We start from the raw sequence: 12,838 nt of genomic DNA, 5'->3' as shown, positions 1-12,838 counted from the left end.
TCTTAGTTTCCATGTTACTTCCGAATAATAGTGCTGTAGAGAATTGTGCATTCTTTAGCGAATGGGAGAAAAGTGAGTCCTGGTTAAATGAAAAGTGCAGTAGTATTCCTTAGCTGAGCAGGTGAGAAGCAGAATGAATAGGAATTAGATCCAACTGGTCAAAGGAAGGAAACCGAAAAAGAAGAAACAATGTAAAAATAATCAACACGAAATTGAAGCAATAAAAGCACAGGTATGGACTTCTACACCGAAAGGGTCCCACGTGACAAGGATGCGGAATCGAGCTGCCGTGCTCATAATGGACCTGGAACATGAATGAGATCACACCTTTCCTGTTCGAGCTGGCGAGATGAGGGCATTGCTTCATCCCCCTATGTCCTGAGGTCTCTGAGGATTCATTGGTTGTTTTGTCAGTCTTTCTCAAGTAGTTTTCACAGACAGGGATGTGGGTGATATGCTCTGAGTTTTTACGCATCTGCACACACCCGTTGTTTTGTGCTTCTCCTGAGTCTTCTTGAGTGTGCTTATTAATTTTGGGCTAATGTGGATGCTTGTGTCTTTTTCATGTGGGAGAAATTCTGTTGGTTTGGTTTGGTTTGGTTTTAGACTCTGTCACCCAGGTTTGAGTGCAATAGCACCATCTCGGCTCCACCTCAGGTTCAAGTGATTTTCTCACCTCAGCCTCCTGAGTAGCTGGGACCACAGGTACATGCCACCATGCCTGGATAATTTTTGTACTTTTTGGTAGAGATGGGATGTCACTGTGTTGGCCAGGCTGGTCTTGAATTCCTCACCTCAGTGATTTGCCCACCTCTGCCTCCACAAAGTGCTGGGATTACAGGTGTGAGCCACTGCACCTGGCCAAATTCTGTTGGTCTGAGTCATCTGTCCACGAGGACCCAGGACCCAGCTCCTGTCTGGGCACTTGGGCTTCATGTGCAAACAGCAGCCCAGGGATCCTGGGCTTTCTGAGGGCCAAACTCCAGAGCTGGGGGGCTGCTCCTCCCCTTAGGCTCTCTGAGGCTGATCTCCTGCCTCTCACCCATCCCACAGAGAAAAAAATCTTCCATTCCTCCCAATGCCTCACCTGCAGCTGATTCTCCATCTCCCAAAAAGAAATCCTGGCTCAGGAAGGCAGGTAGACTAGATCTGGACACAGCAGGATGAGAGCTTGCCCAGCCAACTTCTCCTCAAAAGATCTTTCTTTTTTTTTTTAGACAGGGTCTCTCTGTGTTGCCCACGCTGGAGTGCAGTGGCATGATCACTGCTCACTGCAGCCTCAAACTCTCAAACTCCTAGGCTCAAGCTATCCTCCCACCTCAGCCTCCCAAGTAGCTGGAACTATAGGCATGTACCAACAAGCCAAGCTAATTTTTAAATGTTTTGTAATGATGAGGTCTCCCTTCAGACCAGAAGGAAGAGTTCTGGTAAAATAAAAATAAAAATAAATTAATACATAAATAAAAATAAGAGATGAGGGTCTCTCTATGTTGCCCAGGCTGGTCTTGAACTCCTTGGCTCAATCGATCCTCCTGCCTCAGCCTCCCCAATGCTGAGATCACAGGCGTGAGCCACAGCCCCCTGGCAAAAGACATTTTTGAACAGGCAAGTTTTTTGTCCCTTTCAGTTACCAGTAGGACTGCATGCTGTGTGGATCCCATAAGAGAAGAATCAGTAGCTATTCTGACTTCCTGAGACAGCTTGCTGAGAAACACAATTGCCACCCCAAGGCCCAGCCGGCCAAGTCCCCAGCCCAGCCACAGCCTATGCCTGGCTGTTCCTTCCTCTACTATGGAATGTGTGATGAGTAAAGGTAACCCCACAGGCCACCAGGACAGTGCCAGCTCTGCCTGGAGGGGAGGCCCACTCTGGGTGGGCTTTTGTGTGGCTTTCAGCCTCTCATGGTAATTAGTGAAGGAGTCCAGTGTCCCTGGTCACTGGGCAGAGACTGGAAATGCCTTTTCAAATGACCTCCTATGGCTGTCCTTGTTAGACAAGGCTCTTCACAGGCCTGATTGCACACATACGGTCAACAAGAAAGGGGAACCTTCCACTTTTATTAGTCCCCAGAGGCAGGGCTACATTTTATTTTTGCAGAATTATGCAGGCAGCCCTGTCTTGTGGTATTGACTTTTTACTGCCATGCTCAATGAAACAGATAAATTGAAAGTATCCTACAGATGCAGTGCCATTCCAGCTGCATGTGGCTGGTAGGCCACACTTTAAATTCCAGCACCAAAGTCAAGGTGAATTGCACCCTAGAAGCCCACCACTAACTTAATTAAACACCGTAATTGGCCAGGCATGTCGGCTCATGCCTGCAATCCCAGCACTTTAGGAGGCCGAGGCGGGTGGATCACGGAGACCAGGAGTTTGAGACCAGCCAGGGCAACATGGCAAAACCCCATCTCTACTAAAAATAAAAAAATTAGCTGGTTGCAGTGGCTCAGGCCTGTAGTCCCAGCCACTTGGGAGGCTGAGGCATGAGAATCACTTGAACCTGGGAGGTGGAGGCTGCAGTGAGCTGAGATTGTGCCACTGCACTCCAGCCTCAGTGACAGAGCGAGAGTTTGTCTCAAAAAAAACCCCAAAACCCACTAAAATTATATAAGTATAGATTCAGATGTCAAAATATTCCCATTCCTACTGTATCATTGGGGCACATTTCTGCTAGAACCAATCCTCAGATGATAGCTTTAATCCTAATCCCAGTCTCTGTGTGCCTGTAACTGCCGCAAGGCAGGAGGGCTTCATATGTTTCTTCCTGATCCTTCTTTCACATAAAGAGTTCACCGTGCCTGGGTTCCCTACTTCTCTGCCTCCTGGTCAGAAAGGAGCCCAGGATTCCCTTGCTCTGTTCATTTCCCAAGAAACTAGGCTGGAACTCCCCTAAGTGAGAAAGGGAAACTCTCTAGGAAGACCCATGCACAGAGCACAGGATGCTACAAAGGTGGATGGGCCAGGTTCAATGCATGGGCTGTGTATTCGTTTTCTATGCTGTGTAACAAATCACTACAAACTTAACGGGTCAAAACAATACACTTTCATGATCACAGTTTCTGTGGGTCAGGAGTCTGAGCACGACTTAGCTGGGTCCTCTGCTCAGCGTCTCACAAGGCTGCAATCAAGGTGTTGACCAAGCCACCTTCTCATCTAGAGGCTCAACTAAGAAATAATTTGCCCCCAACTCCTGCATGTTATTGGCAGAATCCATTTCCTCATGGCAGTGTGTGCAGGAGCCCCAGCTTCTTACTGGCTGTGGCTGGAGGCAGCCCTCGTGTCCTAGAGGCCACTCACAAGATTTCCCATGTGGCCCTCACAAGGCCGTTCACAACAGGGGTGCTTGCTGCTTTGTGGCCATCAGGAGACTCACTCTTGCTCCAGTTGGCTAAGCCGGAGTTACATATAAGGTAGCATCATCATGAGAGCGATGTGTATCACCTTTGCACCATTCTATTGATGAGAAGCCAGTCAGAGGTTGTGCCCATGCTCAAGGGGACAGGATTATACAAAGACATGATCATTGGAGGTCACCTTAGGGTGGGTCCACCACTGTCTGGGAGCTACTGCCTATGTTTGTATCTTGTCTTCTTCATTTGTAAATAGTTAGGTGAGGTGATCTTAGGCAAGTTGCTTAGCCTCTCGGCCCCAGGTTCCTTCATTGTAAAATAGGAGTAAACCCTATAGGATTCTTGGGAAGACCAGATAAAATATTCCATCTCAAATGTCCAGCAGAGTGCCTGGCACATAGTAAATACTCATACAGATGATATGGTGGTGATTAATGTTAATATTATTGGCACTGTGAGACACAAAGGCCTGTCTTGGATATTAAGAAGCAGGAAAGTAACTCAGGCTACAGCGACCTCCACCCCTGGTTACAAAGCCCTCTTTGAAGGCCAGACCACATTGTTGGCTGCCCCAGAAATCTCAAGGGAGATCAGCTTCACTCTGGGCTGGGATCTGGATCATTGTGGGAGGCAAACAGTGCCAGCCTCCCAGTCCCTGCAAACCTGTTAGGTGATGAGTGTGCTCAGAAGATGCAAGGGTGCTTTAGCAATGACATTCTGCTCATCTGCTCTGAGACTTGAGGCAGCTGATCTCAAGGTATGAGTAGTCATGTTGGTCTGGGTGTGAGAGGCCAAGGTAACATCTCCCCCAGGTTGGCTGTGATCACTGGCTCACTTACAGGAAGCTCTCCTATATTCGAATCATCCATGCACCTGAAACTATTCACCCAGAACAGCAAGACCCATTGTTTATCACCAGAATGCCATAAATTCCGTAAAAATTTTTTTAAAACAGCAAGTAAAATATACACTCAACCCCAACACTAGTCTAGCAACCAAAACACACATACCAGAACACACAAGCCAAAGATATCAAGAATTATAATAAGTCACACCAATAGCAATAACCCACAGTGGATTTTTTAAGTTTAGTGATAAATCTTTTCTCTGGACGTTGGCTCATGGAGAGATGTACTCTCCTGACTGGGCCCCTGCCTGAATAACTTATCATGGGAGCTCCATTGTTCCGCTCATGCCTTGATGTGCAAAACTGTTCTGAAGGATGCTGGAAGAGCTAACTCAGTGTTAACCTCTCACCTTGTGGTGTTCCCGTGCCAGGAACACATACCGGACACTCAGGACATCCTAATTATTTCTTTTGGAAATTTTGGAAACACGGAGATTTTTATTTCTCAGGGAGGTAAACAATATTTTTCTAGTTATTTTCATTTTTTTAAAGAACAGCTGCACTGCCTCTGGAACTTGAAGGGGCGGGTGTTTTGAGACTCATGGGCTTGGGGAAAAAACACACACACAAGCCATCTTGCTTTATTTCAAAGGAAATGATCCTTCAGTAATATCTAAGAGAACTGGGAGGGTGATAGTCATCAGTTCTTTGGGAATCCGTAGGCAGCTCTATTGTGAGAAAGGGCAAGGGTCTATGGTCTACTTAGCTTTCCACTTGGGGAAATTTCCTCTAGAGGATTTTCTTTAGATCCTGAAAGCCCTATGTTTATGAGGCATGGAGCTACATGCCAAATAAACCGGGACACACAGTTGATGACCGAAGCTTGGGTTTCTGACTAGAGAACCACAGCTCTCCCCTTCCTTTATTCTCTCATTCAACATGTGCAACGGGCTCTTCTCATGTTCCAGGCTGTGTGCCAGCCTTTGGAAACAGGACCACGAGGCCGTGATGGAAATAAACATGGCCTCTGTCCTACTAGTTCACCATCATAGGAGACAGACAGGCAGTTCCCAATATGGTGTGCCAAGAGGTAAACTTGGGATCACACAGAGCACTGGACAAGTGCAGAGGAGGAAGGGCCACTCCACTCAGCTTGAAAGAGGGCCTGGAAGACGACGGGGCAGGGGAGGGGAGTCGGAGGTAGGATTCCTGGCAGAGGGAGTAAACGAGCTGTAAAAAGTCTCTTCAGCACGAGACAGCTAGGTGTTCCAGGAACTAGAGGAAGTTCTGAGCAGTGAGGGAACAGAGATAATGGGGGGAGAGGGGACAGCATAGGAATCCAGGAGAGGGGTGGCAGAGGGGTAGGCAGGACTCTCCTCACAGCCCCGCCAGAGCAGTGACCTGCACTGCAGCCTCTGGAAAAGCCAGGAGAAAAACAAGGCCATCTGGCAACTGTGAACAGCCTTCGGTTGAAGGTTAAGGCTAAAGTTAAACTTGAAAGCAGAAAATTCCCTCATTTTTCATCAAGTTTTTTATTAAAAATCTTTATTTTCTTTACTCTTTTGTTTTTGTTTTGAGACAGGATCTCTGTCACTGCCCGGCTCTGTCACCCCGGCTGGAGTGCACCATCACAGCTTACTCCAGCCTCAGCCTCCTGGGCTCCAGCCATCCTCCTACCATGCACCATGCCCAGCTAATTTTTTAATTAAAATCTTTATTTTCTAATATACCCTTGTTTTAGCAAATTCAAACAATACAAAACCGCATCCCTTTTTTTAAGTGTCCCCATTCCTCCCCATTGCTGTTCTCTGGTGGTATTTCCTGTTAACAACTGACTTTCCTTACAGACGTCACTGCTATGCATAAAACCAGCCTGGGTAATGAGACCCCATCTCTTTTTTTTTTTTTTTTTTTTCTTTTTTTGAGACAGAGCCTTGCTCTGTTGCCCAGGCTGGAGTGCAATGGCACCATCTCAGCTCACTGCAACCTCCACCTCCCAGGTTCAAGTGATTCTCCTGTCTCAACCTCCCAAGTAGCTGGGATTACAGGCACACACCACCACATCTGGCTCATTTTTCTATTTTTAGTAGAGACGGGGTTTTATCATGTTGGCCAGGCTGGTCTCAAACTCCTGACCTCAGGCGATTTGCCTGCCTATGCCTCCCAAAGTGCTGGGATTACAGCCATGAGACACAATGGCCAGCCAACCCCATCTCTTAAAATAAAAAACAAAACAAAAAAGGAATGAAGTACTAACACATGCTACAATGTGGATGAACCTCAAACGCATTATGCTTAGAGAAAGAAGCCAGACACAAAAGACCGTATGTTGTAGAACTCCACTTATATGAATTATCAAGAACAGGTAAATTCATAGAAACAGAAGATTGGTGGTTGGTCAGGGCTGTTTAATTTATACAGGTCTCATTTGGGAGTGATGAAAATGCTTTAGAAGTAGGCAGAAGGGATGATAGCTACACAACATTGTGACTGTATTGAACACCACTGAATTGTTCACTTTAAAATGGTTAATTTTATGTTATGTGAATGTTACCTCACCAAAAATAAATAAAAATATATCCTGGATTTTCCGGTTTTAGCCATGACTCAGTATCTGGTCTCAACCTCAACTGTAAATAACCATAAACACGAACAAAAGATAGGAAGCCACTGATTTCAGGCATTGCGCAAGTGCTGAGCTGTGTGTTTGTACAATGGCAACCCCATGCTCGCCCTGGCTTTCTGCCTGGGAGGGTGGTTTCCAGGCTGTAGTGGAGGCAGCAGAGCCCAAGCATGGTGCAGTATTGCACTGGGCAGAAAAGCAGGGACTGGTAGAAGAGACAGATCAGAGTTCAGGGCTCTAAGATGGCTGGAACTTGTGGGCTACGGAGCAGAAGGAACTACAGAAAAGGAACCCCAGAAATCTGTGAAGCAGTTCCCTTCAAGCACGCAGACAAATCCTGAGCTGCCTGTAGCCCAGGGTGGTAATTCACGAGGTCTGGTAGAGAACAGCTGCCGAAGGGCTGACAGTTGAACAGACATTTCAGGGATTGCAATTCCCGGATGCTGTGGCTCACACCTGTAATCCCAGCACTTTGGGAGGCCGAGATGGGTGGATTGCTTGAGGCCAGGATTTCAAGACCAGCTGGCTAAGATGATGAAACCCCATCTCTACTAAAAATACAAAAAGTAGCCAGGCATGGTGACAGGCACCTGTAATCCCGGCTACTTGGGAGGCTGAGGCAAAAGAATTATTTGAACCCAGGCGACGGAGGTTGCAGTGAGCTGAGATTGGGCCACTGCACCCAAGCCTGGGCAACAAAGCAAGGCTCCTTCTCAAAAAAAAAAAAAAAAAAAAAAAAAAAAAAAAAAAAAAAAAAAAAAAATTGGCTTTGGAATAAGAATAAGACTCTGGAATTCTGCCCCAGCCAGAGCCAAGACATGCAGGGCCTTCAGTGGAGACCTCTGAGAAAGACCTCATTGTAGAAATAAGGACCATGTCCTAGGAGTAGGTGCTTGCCCCAGGTATAGGGGCAAAACTGAAACAGACCCACCTTAACAAAAACTAAAACCAAACCTCAACAAGAGCGAGGTGACCCATCAAAAATATAACTACCTGCCCTCACCAAAAAGAATTCAGCGCTCTTTAGAGAAACATGTAATCTGGTTCATTACTCCATCTTGACTGTGACTTACAATAGATTCAATCACTTAGAGGAAATGAAAACATTTTTGGAAAACAAAACTTTCTGCAACTGACCCAAGAAGGAGTAAAAAATGTGAATCACCCTATATCTGTTAAAAATTGAATCCATCAGCTGGGCGTGGTGGCTCACGCCTGTAATCCCAACACTTTGGGAGGCTGAGGTGGAAGAATCACCTAAAGTCAGGAGTTTAAGACCAGCCTAGCTGATATGGGGAAACCCCGTCTCTACTAAAAATATATTATTGGGGAAACCCCATCTTTACTAAAAATACAAAAATTTTCAGAGTGTGGTGGTGCACACTTGTAATCCCAGCTACTTGGGAGGTTGGGGCAAGAGAATTGCTTGAACCTGGGAAGCAGAGGTTTCAGTGAGCCAAGATTGTGCCATTGCACTCCAGCCTGGGTGAGAAGAGTGAAACTCTGTCTCAAAAAAAAAAAAAAAAAAAAAAAGAATTCATCATTTAAAACCTTTCCGCAAAGAAAACTACAGGTCCATAAATACCTTCACTAGTGAATCCTGTTAAAAATTTTTTAAATAAATAATACTAATGTTATACAAATGTTTTCAGAGAACTGAGGAAGAGAAAACAATACCCAACTCAGCAGAAACCTGATATCAAATTCTCACAAGGCCATTATAAGAAAAAGAAAATCTTAAATCAAAATCATTTATGAACATAGACAAAAATTCTAAACAAAGGCCAGGCACAGTGGCTCCTGTCTATAATTCTAGTACTTTAGGAGGCCAAGGCAAGAGGGTTGCTTGAGCTCAGGAGTTTGAGACCAGCCTGGGGAACATGCTGAGACTGTGTCTCTACTAAAAATAAAAATAAAAAAATTAGCCAGGCATGGTGGTGCACATTTGTAGTCCCAGCTACTTGGGAGGCTGAGGTAGGAGGATAGCTTGAGCCTGGGGAATGGAGACTGCAATGAACTATGATCACACCATTGCACCACTCCGCTTCAGCCTGGGTGACAGCAAGACTCTGCCCGAAAAAAATTAAAAATCTAAACAAAATATTAGCAAATTAAATCTATCGATACATTAAAAAATGCATATGGCTAAATGTGGTTTATCCCAGGAATGTAAGGCAGCGTTTGTATTTAAAAATCAATCAACGTGGCTGGGCACAGTGGCTCATGCCTGTAATCTCAACACTTTGGTAGGCCAAGGTGGGTGAGTCACTTGAGTTCAGGCATTTGAGACCAGCCTGGGCAACATGGTGAAACCCCATCTCTACAAAAAATACAAAAATAAGCTGGACATGGTGGTGCACACTGTAGCCCCAGCTACTCGAAGCACGGAGGCAGAAGGATTGCTTGCACCTGGGAGGTCGAGGCTGCAGTGAGCCATCAGCACATCATTGCACTCCAGCCAGGGCAAAAGAGTGAGTGAGACTCTATCTCAAAAAAAAAAAAAAAAAATCAATGTAATTCACAATTACAAAGGATAACAACTATATGATCACCTTAATAGATGCACAAGAAGTATATAACGAAACTCAAAGTGATTCATGATTTAAAAAAGAAAAAGAAAGAAAACTCTCAGCAAACAAGGCTAACATGAAGTTTTCTCAACCTAATAAAGGGCATTTATGAAAACCAACAGCTAACATCACAGTGGTGAAAGACTGAACACTTTCCCTTAAAATTGGGAACAAAACAAAGATGTGCATTCTTACTACATCTGTTCAACATCATTCTGGAAGTCCTAGCCAGTGCAATGAGAAAAAGACACACAGTATATATGTATAAATACTGAAAATGAAGAATAAAACTGTCTCTATTTGCAGATAACATGATTTAATACATAGAAAATCCAAAAGAATCTATGAAACCACTACTAGAACTACTAAGAGAATTCGCAAGATAAAAAGTCAATGTATAAAAAATCAATTGTATTTCTATATAGTAGCAATGAAGACTTTAAAAATAAAATTGAAAAATAATATTGACATTTGGGAGGCTGAGGCAGGAAGATCCTTTGAGCTTAGGAGTTCAAGACCAGCCTGGACAACATAGTGAGACCTGTCTCTACAAAAGTAAAAATAAAATAATAATGTTTACAAAAATACTAAAAACATCAAATACTTAGGGAAATTTTTAATGCAATATGGTCAAAATATATACATTAAAAACTATAAAACATTGCTGAGAGGAATTTTTAAAGATCTAAATAATTGTAAATATATACCATGTTCATTGATTGGAAGACTCAATATTGTTAACTTGTCAGTTCTTCCACAGATTGATCTATTCACTGCAATCCTAATTAAGTTCTAGCAGAGTTTTGGGGTTGGTTTTGTTGTTGTTTGGTAGAAATTGACATCTAAGATTCCAAAATTTACATGGAAATGCAAATGACATAAAATAGTCAAAACATTTTGAAAAAACAACAAACTCAGAAGCCTTACATAATCTGCTTTCAAAACTTACTATGGTATTGACATGAGGATAGACATAAAAATCAATGAAAACAAAATAGAGTCTAGAAGTAGACAGATGCACATAGAGCTTCAGTTGAATTTGGACAAAGTTCCAGAGCTAATTGAATGGGGAAGAGACAGTCTTTTCAACATATGGTGTTATAACAACTGGATATCCAGATGCAAAATAATAAACTTCTACCCATACCTTACAGCACACATAAAAATCAACTCAAATGGGTTAGAGGCCTAATATGAAAGTTAAAATTATAAAGCCTCTAGAATAAACAGGCAAATGTAACCTTGGAATAAGCAAAGATTCCTTCCTTCCCTCCCTCTTTCTCTCCCTCCTTCTTTCCCTTTCTTTCTTTCTTTCTTTTTTTTCGACAGTCTCACTCTGTGCCCAGGCTGGAGTGCAGTGGTATGATCTCCACTCACTGCAGCCTCTGCCTCCTGGGTTCAAGCAATTCTCCTGCCTCAGCCTCCCAAGTAGCTGGGATTACAGGCATGTGCCACCATGCCCAGCTAATTTTCGTGTTTTTAGTAGACACAGGACTTCACCATATTGACCAGGTTGGTCTCAAATTCCTGGCCTTAAGCAATTTACTTAACTTGGCCTCTCAAAGTGCAGGGATTACAGGGGTGAGCCACCACATCCGGTGACAAAGATTTCTTAAGACACAAAAAGTACTAACAATAAAAGAAAAATAAATTAGTTGCATTTCAAAATTAAAAACTTACTTTTCAAAATGTGTAATTTTAAAAAATGAAAAGACCAATCAGACTAGAAGAAGATACATGCAATACATATGCCTGACAAATGATTCATATCCAGAATACAGTCACCCCTCAGTATCTGTGGGGACTTGATTCTAGGAACCCCTGTGGATACCAAAACCCATGGATGCTTAAGTTCCTTATATAAAACGGTGTAGTATTTGCATATATCCTATTCACATCCTCTTGTATACTTTAACTCATATGTAGATTACTTATAACACATAATACAATGTAAATGCTATGCAAATAATTGTTATATATTTTTTTAAAATTTGTATTATTTGTATTGTTGTATTTTTTTTTTACTTTTTCATCTGTGATTGGTTTAATCTGTGAATACAAAACCCAAAGATATGGAGGGCTAACTGTTTATCAGAACTTCTACAAATGGCCAGGCTCGGTGGCTCATGCCTGTAATCCCAGCACTTTGGGAGGCTGAGGTGGGGTGACCACAAGGTCAGGAGTTCACGACCAGTCTGGCCAACATGGTGAAACCCTGTCTCTAAAAAAAAAAAAAAATGCAAAAATTAGCTGGGTGCAGTGATGTGCCTGTCGTCCCAGCTACTCAGGAGGCTGAGGCAGGAGAATCACTGGAACCTGGGAAGTGGAGGTTGCAGTGAGCCAAGCTTGTGCCACTGTACTCCAGCCTGGGTGACAGAGTGAGACTCTGTCTCAAAAAAAAAAATAAATAAAAAAAAAAACTTCTACAAAGGAAAAACAATACAATGCAGTAAAAAAAAAAAAAGACTTTTAAAAACATTTCAAAAGAAGATATTTGAATATACAATAATCATATGAAAAGGTGTTCCATATCTTGTCATTAGCGAAATATAAATTAAAACCACAGAATTTAAAAGATTGAAAATACTCAATGTAGGCAAGAATACGGATCAACTGGAACTTTCATATATTCTGGTAGAAGTATGAAATAGTACTACTACTTTGAAAACTGCTTGGCAGTTTTAATGAAGTTAAACAAACATTCATCATCTGATACAGCAATTCTTTTTTTGTTGCTTTTGTTTTTTTAAGAGATGGGGTCTCGTCATGTTGCCCAGGCTGGTCTCGAGCTCATGAGCTCAAGTGATCTGCCTTCCTCAGCCTCCCAAAGTGCTGGAATTACAGACACGGGCCACTGCACCCAGCCTGACACAGCAAATTCAATTCCTAGGTACATACCCAAGAGAAATAATATATATACACGTATACACAAAAGACTTGTACAAGAATGGTCACACTTTTATATATGATGGCCAAAAACTGAAACAGCCCAAATGTCCATCTACTGGGAATAAACGAACCATGGTATACGAATGAGTAATGGCATACTACTCTGCAACTATGTTAGTCTGCTTGGGCTGCCATAGCAAAATACCACAGTTCTGAAGGCTAGGAAGTCCAAGCTAAGGTGTCCAAAAAGTGATGGTGGTGGAGGTGGGACAATCTTAATTAAGTAATTTAATCTTAATTACTTCCTTGGAGGCCCCCTCTCCAAATACAGCCACACTGAGGAATTAAGTTTTCACTATATGAATTTGTGGGGGTGCGGGGGGGGGGTGATGTAAAATGTCCAAAACAGAAACAAAAAGGAAACCACTGATAGTTGCAGCATAACTGAATAAAGACCTATAATTCAAACACTGTGAAGTTTAAGAACAAAGAAGTGATCTATGATGTTATAAATCAAAACAGTGGTTGCCGTTGTGTGGGCATAAGGGAAATTGTCAGT

The sequence above is a fragment of the Sapajus apella genome, unplaced genomic scaffold (assembly GCF_009761245.1).
Source record: "Sapajus apella isolate SASKATOON/1434 unplaced genomic scaffold, GSC_monkey_1.0 scaffold12, whole genome shotgun sequence".
Lineage (NCBI taxonomy): Eukaryota > Metazoa > Chordata > Mammalia > Primates > Cebidae > Sapajus > Sapajus apella.
The sequence above is the reverse complement of the archived record's forward strand: the minus strand, read 5'-3'. Positions refer to the sequence as shown.